Source organism: Podarcis melisellensis, assembly GCF_964234715.1.
Source record: "Podarcis melisellensis genome assembly, chromosome: 4".
NCBI lineage: Eukaryota > Metazoa > Chordata > Lepidosauria > Squamata > Lacertidae > Podarcis > Podarcis melisellensis.
In genome coordinates, this window is record NC_138531.1 from 38,244,508 (window position 1) to 38,258,438 (window position 13,931).

The 13,931-nt window shown below is 39.5% G+C and overlaps 1 long non-coding RNA gene across 1 annotated transcript; it reads right to left on the minus strand.

The window, feature by feature from the left end:
- Window positions 1-1,381: 1,381 nt before the first annotated feature.
- LOC309367995 lies at window positions 1,382-5,113 on the minus strand. Its single transcript, XR_014167462.1, has 2 exons — window positions 5,021-5,113; window positions 1,382-1,956 (listed from the first exon to the last, which is right to left on the minus strand). It is a non-coding gene; the product is annotated as an uncharacterized lncRNA (long non-coding RNA).
- Between the last annotated feature and the right edge of the window lie 8,818 nt (window positions 5,114-13,931).

Genomic DNA, 13,931 nt, shown 5'->3' on the forward strand with positions numbered 1-13,931 from the left:
TAACTTCTTATCATCGTACAATAAATGCAGCTCAAATCCTTCGGGTAACTTGTTTATTTGCTGAAGATGCAGTTCTTTACCCTTTGATACTTCAGAGATATGTTTAGTTGTGACTGTAATTAGTTTTTTAACTGTTTTAATGCTGCATTTTATAATGCTGTAACCCAGCCCGGAACCTTCTGGGGAAGGTAATAAATCTAATAATAATAGCTAATAATAGAGCAAGCAGCAGTGAGTCACTGAGGTGATGTGTGAACCTGAATGTGTTTGTGGTGCACCTCAGCTTTTGTTACCTTGTGACAGGAGTGTTTTGTTCTTTTTGTTTTTAACACTGTTGCATGTCTGAGTGTTTGTGAAACACTATACTATTTTGATACTTGGGAGATGGATTGTTTTTACTTTTCCCTCAGGGATTATAAACTAGGTAAATTAATGGTTAATAGAATGTTAGTAATAAGGGGTGGAATTTGATATGTTTGTGAGCAGCAGGTGCAAAGCAAATCTGAATAATAGCTGTGATTCCATTAGCTTCAGTAGCTTTGGAGAAAGAAAAAGTGCCTGTAACATATGTGAGATATTGTATGTCAGTATAAAATTGATAGACTGACACAAATGGAATAAGTTTGTTTGGTCCAGGCAAAATCTCAAAATCTCTCACTTCAGTTAAAATAAGGAGTAACTAATGATAGACAATTTTGCCCAGTGGTGGAGGAGGGGGCGGTAGGCCAGAGAGAATAAGTTCATTTTGTTTGGTATATGGCTCCTTTTTGAATTAAAATACAGCTTCACAACATAAAAATACAAAATGAGAACGCTAAATATATAATAATAGAAGCCAACAACACCCCCCTCCCACAAAAGCATTTAAAAGACCATCAAATGTTAGTCAGCCAAAGGCCTAGTTCTAGAGAAACCTTTTCTCGCCTGACGTCTAAAGACGTATAATGAAGATGCCAGGCAAGCCTCCCATGAGCTGGGACTCTGAGCATTCAGGATTTCAGCTCTTGGGGACAGCCTCCATGTATTTGACAGGCTGCCCTGTCAGGATCTGAGTCTAGAGAGAGACTCTCCTCCCTCAGTTATCACCATGCGCTTGTTAAAGCCTGAAGAGGTCTTTACTTGTAGTGTCTCTAGGTTCTTTTAAGAATGTAAGTCCCTTTGCTGACAGGAAAAGAGTAGTGGGGAGTTTTCTTGACCTGTCAAAAAATAGTTAAAAGTATTTCTGGGTCACCAGGGATTTCTGGAATATGATGCAAGAAAGACACCTGTAAATCTTCCATAGAAAAAATGGAGAGGGGCAGAATTAAGTGTACCGAAAAATGATCAAAGTATTTTTAAAAAGCTGAAGTTGGTAAGCACACAGACTAAAATATACTGTTGGTTATTTGAAAATTGGATTTATTTTATTTATTTATAGATAAAATGAACTTCAAAATAGAATCTAGTATCCTATTACAAAGCAAGTCTGTCTGTACTTTGGATAGTGCATGGCTTACAGACAACACTTCAGACAACTATTTGAAGAAGGCGGCACTAAAAGCATACATCAATTCCTGAAGGGTATAAGCTTCATTTAGCAGTATTATGGAAAAGTTCAGTAGCTTGTTGACGGCCGCCAACCACACTTCACTTAAATATGTCTGCTGATGTCTTTTGGTGTCCATAGATTCATTTCTAGTTGTACAGAATTGCTCTAAGACTGTCACTTTGAGTAATTTCAGATACTTTGTGGACCTATAGCTATTAATGGACTTCAAGATCACCAGTGTGATAAATAATTCATCTGTGAGTCATTTTTACGGCATCTTCATTTTTCATATCTTGCTTTTCTGTGGTGATTGTATCACATCTAATCATCGGCTTTAAATCTACTTTCAGTGCCTTGACTTTTGGGGGCAGCCACAGGGTTTCACAACATGCAGGTTTTACTTCACAATAGAAAAGCTAAAATGCCTGCTGTGGAGAAGAAAAGAAAGATTCTGTTCATAACGACAAGCATGTGAAATGGCAGACTATCGATTTGTGTGATTACATGATACTATGGAGCCAATGATATTGACAGGGAGTTGAAATACAGTTCAGCATCTAAAAAGCCCTTCCTAGAATAAAGCCACAGTCTCTCTTTATTCCGCAGTTGTGCGGGTGAATCAACTTCCTACTTTTGCCATTTGTGAGTGCTGCGCTTATGAGTAAATTGAGTAAACTAACCAACTCAGTTAGCTTCCTCCTGTCCCTATCCTTAAAGGAGACACTGGTTTAACCCCTATAGGCAGTGCTTTTTTTCCTGGGGGGACGCAGGGGTATGCATACCCCTAAACATTTTGTGAATCTAAGTTTGGCCTCATTGAGGGGCAGTATTTCAGTATGAGTAGGAAAATAAGAGTACCCCTAAACATTTTTTTAGAAAAAATGTACTGCCTATAGGCATGACTGATTATCAAGGTTTTCTTTAAAAAATACACTACAACTTTTGGAAATTCAAATCTGGTCTTGATGGATATGAATTATACAAATAAACTACCCTGTTCAGCAGCCCAATAAAAACTGAGCTTGTATACTTCTTTGTGTTTAGAAAATCACCACCACCACATTTTAATAGCATTGTAGGCTGTGGGTTAAACCACAGAGCCTAGGGCTTGCTGATCAGAAGGTTGGCGGTTCGAATCCCCACGATGGGGTGAGCTCCCATTACTCTGTCCCAGCTCCTGCCAACCTAGCAGTTTGAAAGCACATCAAAGTGCAAGTAGATAAATAGGTAATGCTCCGGCAGGAAGGTAAATGGTGTTTCTGTGCGCTGCTCTGGTTTGCCAGATGCATGTACACTTTTATATTTCTCTTTAAAAAGTATTTGATAGATAAAAGGTATAATACACTAGTCTTTGCAAGTATTTTTTTTAAGCTGCAAGTACGCTTTTATTATCATTATCACTGAAATTGTTTAATGTGTGTGCCTGTCAAGATTCTGCTACAGCCGTGATGCCTGTCTGTGTTCCTTTGATTTTCTGGATCTTGTGCTGGAGAGGGAACAGAGAGGGAACCATGTGCAGATAGGCACGTGTGCTGCTGCTGAAATCCATAAACTCACTCAACTCAAGTGATGTGTGTGCACGTGCGCGCGCGCACGCGCACACACACACACACACAATTATATGCAATGTCTGCACAGCAGTGAGGCAGCAGCAGAAATCTTTAGAGTGGGGGAAAATCCCGAGGGGGCAAACCATGGAATATTGAGTGCAGTGGAAAAGAAAAAAATAAATAAAAAGTAGTAGGAAGAGGTGAATTAACCAGCTTGATAGTGCATTAGTGGTGATTTATTTTGCTTTGGTTTGTTGTGCTACCACATTAATATTGTTCATAGTGGCAACAGCGCAACAAAAGCGAGAGAAAAATAAACAGAGCATTAGTGTTATAAAAAGTTATGGAATTTCAGCATGAAGTCTATGCACTGATTGGAAATGAAATTGTGTGACCATCCCAAAACTTTTGCAGATGCAAACAAGTATTGAAAGCGGGATCACATGTGACTGCCCCATTAGCATCATGAGCACAAATCGTCATGAATGTGCAACAGAAAGTATGTATGGAGAGACCCTTAGGGAGTGCAAATACACTGCAATATTTTGTTAGCGGTCTACTTTGATGAATAGAAAGTGTTTTGTGTGGGGGCTCTTTCACAATGCTTTATAAAAGTGTGCATTATGTGACGGAAGAAGTAAGGAAGGAGGATTTGACAATGGAATGTGGTAGCAATGAGTCATCGCTGGCTCAGTAGACAGATCCTCTTGCAACAGTTTCACATACTGTTTTCAGGAGTGTATGACTATAGATTTCCACCTTTTCTTAGGTAAAGAAGTTAAATGAAAAGCTAAAAGCCCAGTTAGACATGGGGACTGCTAACTTTAAATCTATAAATAAACTGAAGTCAAGACAGGAAGAAATTGATTGAATATGGGAGTAGCCTGGACTGCTCAATAAAAGTACTGTAAAGTAAAGAACAAGAAATGTAAACCACATTGAACTGAGAGTAGATACTTAATGCCCACTTTGCTTCTGACCTTTAAGCTCTGCGGATGGTGGTTTTGTTATGTACTTCTGGGGGATGTAATGGTTTAATGCTTTATATTAAATTCTGTGGTATATTTATTTAAGGAAGAAGAACCAGACTAGTTTAAGTGCATGGCTCTTTGAAGCAGGCCTTCATTTTGATGCAAATATTTTATTACCTTTTTATCCTGCCTTTCCCCCCAAGTGAGGAGGAGGAATATGGTATTTGTGCATTCATCCTCATATCAATCGTCTGAGGTCAGAGAAAGAGAGAGAGAGAGAGAGAGAGAGAGAGAGAGAGAGAGAGAGAGAGCGCTTTCCCACTGATCTTAGTGGTTTCGGGGAGATTTGAACCTGAAATTTCTGCTCATTTGGTTACTATCTAGTCAAACACTCTTAATGATAACACACCAGCTGTTCATGATCTATAATGGTATGAAAGGAAACCATGTACACTCTTTAATCTCTTCCTGTCCCAAATTAATGCTGATTTCGTTAAAAGGACATAATAATAGCAATATAACCTTTGAGAAGGCAGGACAGTCATTTTGAATCTGTGTGGTGGGCCTAATGCGGGGGAGTATGGAGCCTGTTCTGAATATAGAACAAAAATAGCTAGTTACAAGACTAATCTTGATATATGACTAATATTGTAATAGGTTGTTGTTAGTATGGTAGTAAAATAACAGCAAGGAAAACCTTGGCTTAGGTTCCAGCACGCTTTGCCATTTATTAGTAATGATGATCTAATCTGATGGCTTGGATGATACCATTTACAGGTCATTACAGCAGATCTGCAAGAATAAGACTACTGTGGCAAATAGCAGATGTAAACCTAGCTGCTCTGAGGTGTTTGCAGTGAGTGAAAAAAGAGAGAGATAAATATAGTCCCTAGTTAGATATATTGTTCTATCCGATTATCAACAAATTTCTGCTCAGTGTAAATTCATTATGAAGAGGAAAGCCTTGATACTTAGTATGCAATCTATGAGACTCTCTGGAACATGAAATGTCTGTCTTCAGTGGCAGTACCAGTTACTGGGAGCAACAGCAGGCCATATTCAGGCATCTCGTAACCATGGATACCAAACTTGGGAAGAGATCAGTAGGAATGGGAAGGGTTCCACCCTCTTGATGTTTCTCCATAAGCTGACCACATACCATGATAACAAGCACCTGTTTGAAGGGGGTCACTTCTATAAGCATAGGGTTTCCTTCATGAGAACAGGAACCAAAATCTTGGCCAAATTTGGAAACCCTATGGGTGTAGAAGTGGCCCTCCTTCAGAAGGACACTGAGCATGAGTCACCAGGGCTGTGACCAGCATGTAGAATGGCACTGAGGGCAGTGAGGTTAACCCTCTCATGCTTTCACTGGACCCTTAATGCATTTGTTACCTGCAGGTTACCAGATGCCTGACTAGGGTTGGCATAAGAAAGCAATTTGCCTTCTTTCAGGATCCCTGGAAGCTTGTGGTTAGATGCTGAACTGGTTGGCTCACCTGGTCTGATATGGTGGAGCTCTTCTTGTGTTCTTATGAATCTGCCCACATTGTGGAACTACATATAATGCATTATGTTTCTATGTATATTTATTTCAAAGATGAGGTTGCCTGTGTTTCTTATTTTTGTGCATTCACTTTGGTAGACTTCCTTAAGCACTAGAAACCAACTGGCTTTCATTGTAGTGTTCATAGTCAAAGTATATCCTGTGATTAAGTACAATGGAGTTGCTTAAAAACTAAATAAATCTGGTTTGCTTTTCTCATGACTTTGCATATGCCCAGTCCTTCACAGTAAAGCCTTTAGTCATCCAATGCATTACAGTGGTACCTCGGGTTACATATGCTTCAGGTTACAGACTCCTCTAACCCTGAAATAGTACCTCGGGTTAAGAACTTTGCTTCAGGATAAGAACAGAAATTGCGCAGCGGCAGCGGGGGGGGGGCATTAGCTAAAGTGGTGCTTCAGGTTAAGAACAGTTTCAGGTTAAGAACAGACCTCTGGAATGAATTAGGTATGTAACCAGAGGCACCACTGTACTATGCAGCCAAGTATATGCAGCCAAGGAAAGAAACATTTGCTGCATTTTAAGGAGCAAAATTGGGAATGAGGGGTAAAACCCAGTGACTATCTGTATATTTATGTGCTTGCTCATTTAGTGAGGCACTGGAAATATTTAGCACTACAGTTGCCAGGTTATGGCATATCTAAGAATATATTTCTTTTGCATCTTTTCCTTTTCATCTTTAGCTGCTGGACTGTGAAATTAAACACAACTCTATCCTAGTAAGCACCTGGGTCAATTAAATTGCATCTACCAAAACAAATATGTGAGAGAGCATGTATTTAAATGCTTCTGGGAACAGATTTCAAGGCAGCAAGCAGGAAACCATGTTCATAATTCCCTCAACACCACCGTTCAGTATTCTTGCAGTGCATTTAGCAGTACTGAAGAACTTACGTCAGATCTGTTTCTTTATACAGATGCATGAGCCATACCGTGTCTGCAGCCAAGCAATAAGGTGTGTGTGTGTTTCCACATAGCTCTAAGGAAATCATTTCATCAGTGTAATCTATCCCCCCTCAATGAACTGTTCTGAAGATTTTCCTGACCATCCTAAACAGATTGGGGGAGGGCGCAGTCTGGAGGTCTGACCCACGAATAATGTCCTCTCCTGATCTTTCTGCTGTTGAGGCGAAACACTAAATGCCTGGCTCTGCTGCTGGCTTTTGATAAATTAATTAAAAGATGAAATGTGTTAATTATTTTCTTTTTAATGTAGATCACGCTGCTCAATTTGCTTCTCTAATCACTTAGATCAATTGCATCTTAAAATAAAGTCAGTGATGATTGATGAAATAACCATGTAAAACACAGAGAGATTAAGAAATATTCTCCCCATAACTTAACTCTCTTCAGAGGAGTCTTTGGAGTCTAGGCAGTTACCTAAAATTACATTAACCTTTTATGCAGCCACAAAACACTGCTGATTATGTACCTCTTATGAGCACTACAATTTCCCAGATATTTTGCATAGGCACTACTGCAAACTAAGATATCTCCCATTCTATGCCTGTTTACCTGCTTGCTTGCCTACATGCAGAATGATGTATTTGTCTATTGAATTTTATTTTGTTAGTTTCAGCCCAATTTTGTGTTTTGTTAAGGTCATGTTGAATTTTATTCCTCTCTTTGGATATGTAAGCTGTTCCTCCCTGTTTTGCATCATCTGAATATCTGATGAAATTTCCCCCATCTTCTTGTTTAGAGAATGGTTGCCTTCCACATGTTGTTGCTTGTACTCCAACTCCCATCAGTCCCAGCCAGCATAAAAACCAATAGTTAAGAAGGATGGGATATTAGGGAAGAGAAGAAATACATTTCATTCCAATAGCAGGAGACAGCCTTCTCTTAAATTGGCTTAATTTGAATGGTCCATGAAACCCATAAATAAAACACCCCGTAAGTTGGAAATCAAAGCTAGAGATTGAGAGGGAGGCTGTAAAGGTAAAGGGACCCCTGACTGTTAGGTCCAGTCATGAACGACTCAGGGGTTGCGGCGCTCATCTCACTTTATTGGCCGAGGGAGCCGGAGTACAGCTTCTGGGTCATGTGGCCAGTATGACTAAGCTGCTTCTGGTGAACCAGAGAAGCACACAGAAATGCCGTTTACCTTCCCGCTGGAGCAGTACCTATTTATCTACTTGCACTTTGACGTGCTTCCGAACTGCTAGGTGGGCAGGAGTTGGGACTGAACAACAGGAGCTCACCCCGTCGCGGGGATTTGAACCACCGACCTTCTGATCGGCAAGCCCTAGGCTCTGTGGTTTAACCCACAGCGCCACCAGCATCCCATTGCATATATTGGTAGCTTTGTACTAATAAAACATTTTTATGTAACTGTATTTTTGTAATATTTTAAGTTGGTTGCTGCTTCATTTTTTTTGTACACTGCTTAGCAATATTTTTAATATATTAAGTGGTATAGAAATTAAATAATCAACCATTCAATCAAATCTCACAGTTAGTTGTCCATATAAGATTAGGCTGTCAGTCCAAATTGTTGCTGGCAGTCCTTTGAAATCCTATTGGAGATTTCATTTACTGTATAGAACCAGCCCTCAGATTTCCACAAAACTAGAAAACTGCGCAAGCAAATTTACAATTGCCTGACTGTGCATTACCACCCTTCTGAGGTGGGGATTTTTTTAAAAAACTAGGTGCACATGCAACTATGTGCATGCATTCCCTGTTGGTACTTAATTGCCATAACAGAACCAATAGATTTGAAGCCAGGAGGAAGCACAAAAGGAAGCACCTACTGGTATGAATAGGAAAGACCAAAGTTGCCCAGTGAATACAAATTCAAATACGTGTATGGGGATTAGTCCAGGCTAATACAAATGGGACAAAAGTGGATTAACAAGCCCAAAACTTCCATAGTGGGAAATGTTTATGTCAGTTTGTAGCTACCAGTTGTTCAAGGCATTGGTCTCTCTATATTAGAAAGATTGCTTCTCGAGGACCTGCTTATTGAGTATTCATTCTGATTTGCTGCAAGGAGGTTACATGGCCACATCAAGCAACTGTTATCTCGCACCTGCCAGTGCATTTTCCTTACTGCAGAAGTCTGATTTTCTTTGGAAGCAGGTTTGTTGTGCAAAAGCTCCAAATCTACTTCATCTGCGCAACTTGCATTTGCCAGTATGTGACAGAACCCCACCAACAAAATAACAAGTCTGGACCCCAAAAGGCAAAATTAGCCTTCTCTTTCCCTCTTCCCTCACTCCCCAGGAAGAGTCCAACATGATTATCTCTCCAAAGAGGCAACAAGGGTCAGATCATATTTCAAAAGGTTTGGGGACAATATGCTGCTCACCTGCAACTGAATATTCTAAATTTACTCCATAGGTGTAAACAAAGTAGCCTCCAGCATCCCAGCCTGCTTTAGTGGATCTAGTTGTCTTGGGAGAAGGTGATGATGCCCGTTTCTATTGAATCAACATTACAAGTGCTAGACGGTAAGTTCTGTATGCTGAACAGGTACTGCTGATGCTTCGTTTATTATTACTGTTTAAATTGCTAATCATTTCTATACGACTCCTTAATAAAGCACAGGGCTTACAGTAATGATCTGATTTATTCTCGCAACAACCCTTCAAGGTATAGCATTAAAACTGTACTACAATAAAATGCAATGTAAATAAAAGAAGCAATTAAATAGCATACAGCATATAGCACAGTACATTACCATAGCCACAACAGAAACATTATTAAATCGTCTGCCAAGACCCTCAGCAATTTTCAAGCAGTCCACAGAGAAAAGAAGCTTTGGAACCACTGCCACATACAATATGTTTTATTAGTAGAACTCTGAAAAATACTGGCACAAACAGGAAGAACATTAGGCCCAGTGGTAAAATGCTTCTAACTACTCTGCTTTAGGTTCGACATTGATCATTGTTTGCTGAGCTGGGCCTGAATTGTAGAACGGTAGCCCTAAGAATAAGGAAATTCACAGTTTCATTTCAGATATGATGCAGAGTCCTCTGTACTCCCCCAAAGATTGAGGGGTGTTCAATATGGAACTGCATATTTTGGCTTATCTCCATATGATTGCAGAAGAGTCTGTTCTTGCACCGTTCGGCCCCCTGAACTTCTGGATGGGACTGTAGAGGAGAAGAGGGAAGGTGAAAAATCAGTTGGGTGATTGGATACCCCCAATTATTTCCATTCTGTTTCCTCTGCCGCTGTACAGAATTTGAAAAGTTGCGGTATCTATGCTTTTTATTTCAAATGCATAGTGCACAACCCTTTGCCTCATAAATACATATTTAGTTTCTGTGAGAAAATAGAGGAATTTTTAGCCTGTCACTTTATCCTTGACCTTGAAACACTGGATGCACTGACTCTGACTTTAATTGTCATGATATCACAGCTGAACTTCTACAATGTATAATTAGTGAGGACTTGTGGTGATGTCATAATAAAAAAGCATGGAATATAGAATATGACATTGCTAATTCTGAAGGTACGCGGGTGGCGCTGTGGGTTAAACCACAGAGCCTAGGACTTGCCAATCAGAAGGTCGGCGGTTCGAATCCCCGCGACGGGGTAAGCTCCCGTTGCTCGGTCCCTGCTCCTGCCAACCTAGCAGTTCAAAAGCACATCAAAGTGCAAGTAGATAAATAGGTACCGCTCCGGCGGGAAGGTAAACGGACTTTTCCGTGCGCTGCTCTGGTTTCACCAGAAGCGGCTTAGTCATGCTGGCCACATGCCGGCTGTACGCTGGCTCCCTTGGCCAATAAAGCGAGATGAGCGCTGCAACCCCAGAGTCAGTCACGACTGGACCTAATGGTCAGGAATCCCTTTATCTTTACCTTAATTCTGAAGGTCAACTTTTTACATTATAGTAATTGATGCTTCTAGTAGAGCACTTAAAATATCCCACATGGTCTTCTGACTCTACGGGGTCTCTTTAGGCTATGAGGCTTCATATGTACATTTATGGTTTGGTTTTGCAAGTTAACTTTCTGGTGACTTCCTAAAAATTCACACCTGAACCCTTGGGCCTTTGAATACACCGCTCCTCCCATGTGTATATGGGTCTTCCTTTGGAAGAAAAATAAAAGCAGCTTAATGTGCACACATAGGCACACTTTGCATGCACATCTGATCCTATACTTTGCTGCTTGTGTGGTGCCTCTTTTCACTAGTCAATAACTCTCGCTGTTGTCATTCTGAAAAATACCAATATCCTAGCTACTGGACATAATTCAGCAGCTCTGGTTTGCGCTCAGATCACCATTCATACAAGACCTTCATTGTTCTTTTCTATGCAAGGGGAATATCAATATCAGCAGTTAGAATCTTCCCTTGAATCTTCCCTTCCCTTCTTTTAAGCAGCACAGAGGGGGAAACAGGGACACATCTATGACGAAGACTTGGAAGTCAACTTTTTGGCATTGATTCGTTAAAAACTTGGAAAAACCAATAAATATTAATTGGTTTAAAAAAATCTCCCTTGTATACATACATATTAGACAGGAGTCTTCTCTATTGTCCATCTTTGAAAAAACCTCCTTAGTGGAGGTGTTTTTATATATTAATTCTAGTTTGTGTTTCTATTGGATTTTAACTGAATTTATACACAAGTGATTGCTGTTTTGTTCCCCCCCTCTTGTGTGTGTGTATACTGTATATATCACACACAAGCACATGAGGGACGTGTCACGGGAAATGATTCACAAAGAAAATAAATAATTATATGAAGCATTTCATAATTATAGGAAGACAGACTGCTACCAAGAGTCTGCATGTACACCTTTGTTTTTAACCACTCACAACAGCAGAAAGAATGCATACAAATTCTGCCTTTTATTTAATTGCACTGTTACATGATTGGCAAACAGAATCTTCCATTTCACTTTCGCATGCACATCTATATCCTTAAATAATTTACTTGTCAAATGAGTACAGATATTCACATGTTTCCCATTCTCCTATCGTTCTTATGTATTTAGAATATAAGCCTATATGTTGTTATTGTTTCTTGTTCTTTTTAATTCCAGGTTTTAAAAACATTGTACAGCTCTTTGGTTTGTCTGTTTTTCAAAGGTTTTATTAGAATGGAAGCAATTCTGAACCCCCTTCCTTTTACGATTACTGTGAGGAATCAGAATAGTCTGTAAGTGGTTTGATAGTGCTGTGTATTTTAAATGAAGCTTAATTCTCTGTACAGCTGAACTCTGATGCCTTCCTTGAGAGGACAGTCTTGAAGCTCTAAATTTCTGCTCTTTCTTTATCCCTGTGGTGAATTGCTCTTGCTCAATAAAGTTTTCCTTATCTGGCAGAGGTATTTGGTCCCACCGTTCCACTTTCTGCTTTAGCGACTTCAAGTATGGTACATAAGGGCAGAAATCCTAAGCTTTGCTAAGCAAGCTGAGAAAAAAACATTTAGGGTTTAAAAACATTTTTTTTAAAAAGTAGCTCAGCATTTTGATGCCATCCTGGATGTTTTGATGGAAATCTGTATGTCTGACCATCAAATCTGACCGTTAATAGAAAGCCATATTTCTGTTAAGGGTGAGGAGACATCTTATCAGAGCCTTTGCTTCTGTAAAGGCACTCAAAGCACATGACCTCTTAAGCATATCTTGTTTCTACTCAGCAGAATAATGAAATATGATTGGTTTGCAAGCTGTTATTGCCTCTGTTTTCCTAGTCTCTGTGCCACAGCCATGCTTGCACACTTTGCTATTTTTGTGGCTGTCTCTTTTCACCGGTGAAGAACTTTAGCTGCTGTCCTTCTGAAAAATACCAGTAACAAAGCAGTCTCTCTTGTTGGTCTAATGAAGAGCAAATATATTGACTAAATTAGTTTCTGTACTTCTAAAGATCATGGAGAGAAACTTCATTGAAGAAGAAATTCAGCAGACCCTCTCCCTTTCCTTGGGCACAGCCAAAGTCACAGATGAAGATGAGAAGCAGTTTTGTCAGTGAGTAAAATATTTAATTTTATAACATCCTTTTCATGATTTCTATATGATCCATCACAGCACAATCAACATAAGAGATACGAAAAAGCAAAAAAGTACTTTTGGCCCCTTGCATTTGTATGTAACTGCTGATGAGTGCAATTAGAGATGATGTTCTCAAGAGAGAACGTTATCAGTTCATTGTCCTATCGGGTGGGTGCTTCCATTTGTACACATCATGCAAACTGTATAGCATGCACACACAGAATTAAGAATGAATGAAAGTAAATTAGTTGCTACTGCTCTGTGGAATAATGTTGGTTGTATAAATTATTTCTCTTCAATGTTTTTCAATAAAGTAGTTTCTTGCGAAATACGTAGACATTATTTATTCACAACTTCTTTGCCCTTTGTATCAATATGCATAAGGATAGCCTGTATGCTGTTTAATACGCAGGATATGTGTGGTTAATGCAGCTGCAAAGATGAAGCCAGAAAGGCAGGAGATTGACAGAGCAATGCTATTTCAATGTCATGTTTTCCTTACATTTTAATTTTGTACCAAAAAAAAAGTGCAGCACTATTTTGAAAAATTCAATAGTAATTGCTGATGTCTCTTTTGATCAGTACAAAATATGCCACTGCATTTATTTTCTTAACAAATGGCCATGCACATGCTGATGCATGTGGTTTTTTTATTTATTTAAATCAAAGCAGTAGCTATGAATGGATGTACTTTTTCGGTAAATGAAAAAATGTAATAGAGGGGCTGTGGCATATTTGCTACCTCAGAATTTGCTAACGCTGCCATTTATTTTCATCCAGGCATCTTCTATCTGCTGCTTGACAGAACTGCAGAGAAATAAGTTAGATGGATTGGTTTTATTTCTAAAAATTAGGGGGGGAAATCATCCCGGTTCCAAACTTCTTTATTTATTATAATTATATATTCCATTTTTATCACCCCCCCTTTTTTTTACCTCTAGGGCAGCACACATGGTGCCCTCCAATTTTATCCACACAACAACCTTGTGAGATAAGATAGGTGAATAAAAGACAAGTAGCTGAGGTCAAATAGAGAGCTTCATGTCTGAACACATATTTGGACTTGGAGCTCTCCAGCCTAAGCCTAGTACTCTATCTACACTACCCTTCTGCTGTTGAGACCAGTGTCGCTCTGGTTTTTCCTTTAATGTCTGAACTTTTGCTTCCGCTGCATTGCCTCCCCTTATCCGTTTCCCTTGAATTGTTTTTTTAAATGAGCACCACAAACACAGCTCCATCCTTAACCCTCCCCCCTAAACTTGTCAAGAATTTTTTTGAACAGACCTTCAACTTCCACTTTGCCATCTTTACATTGGCTTTTACATGCGACGCCTGCCAAGAAGCAGAGGCAGACTGAGA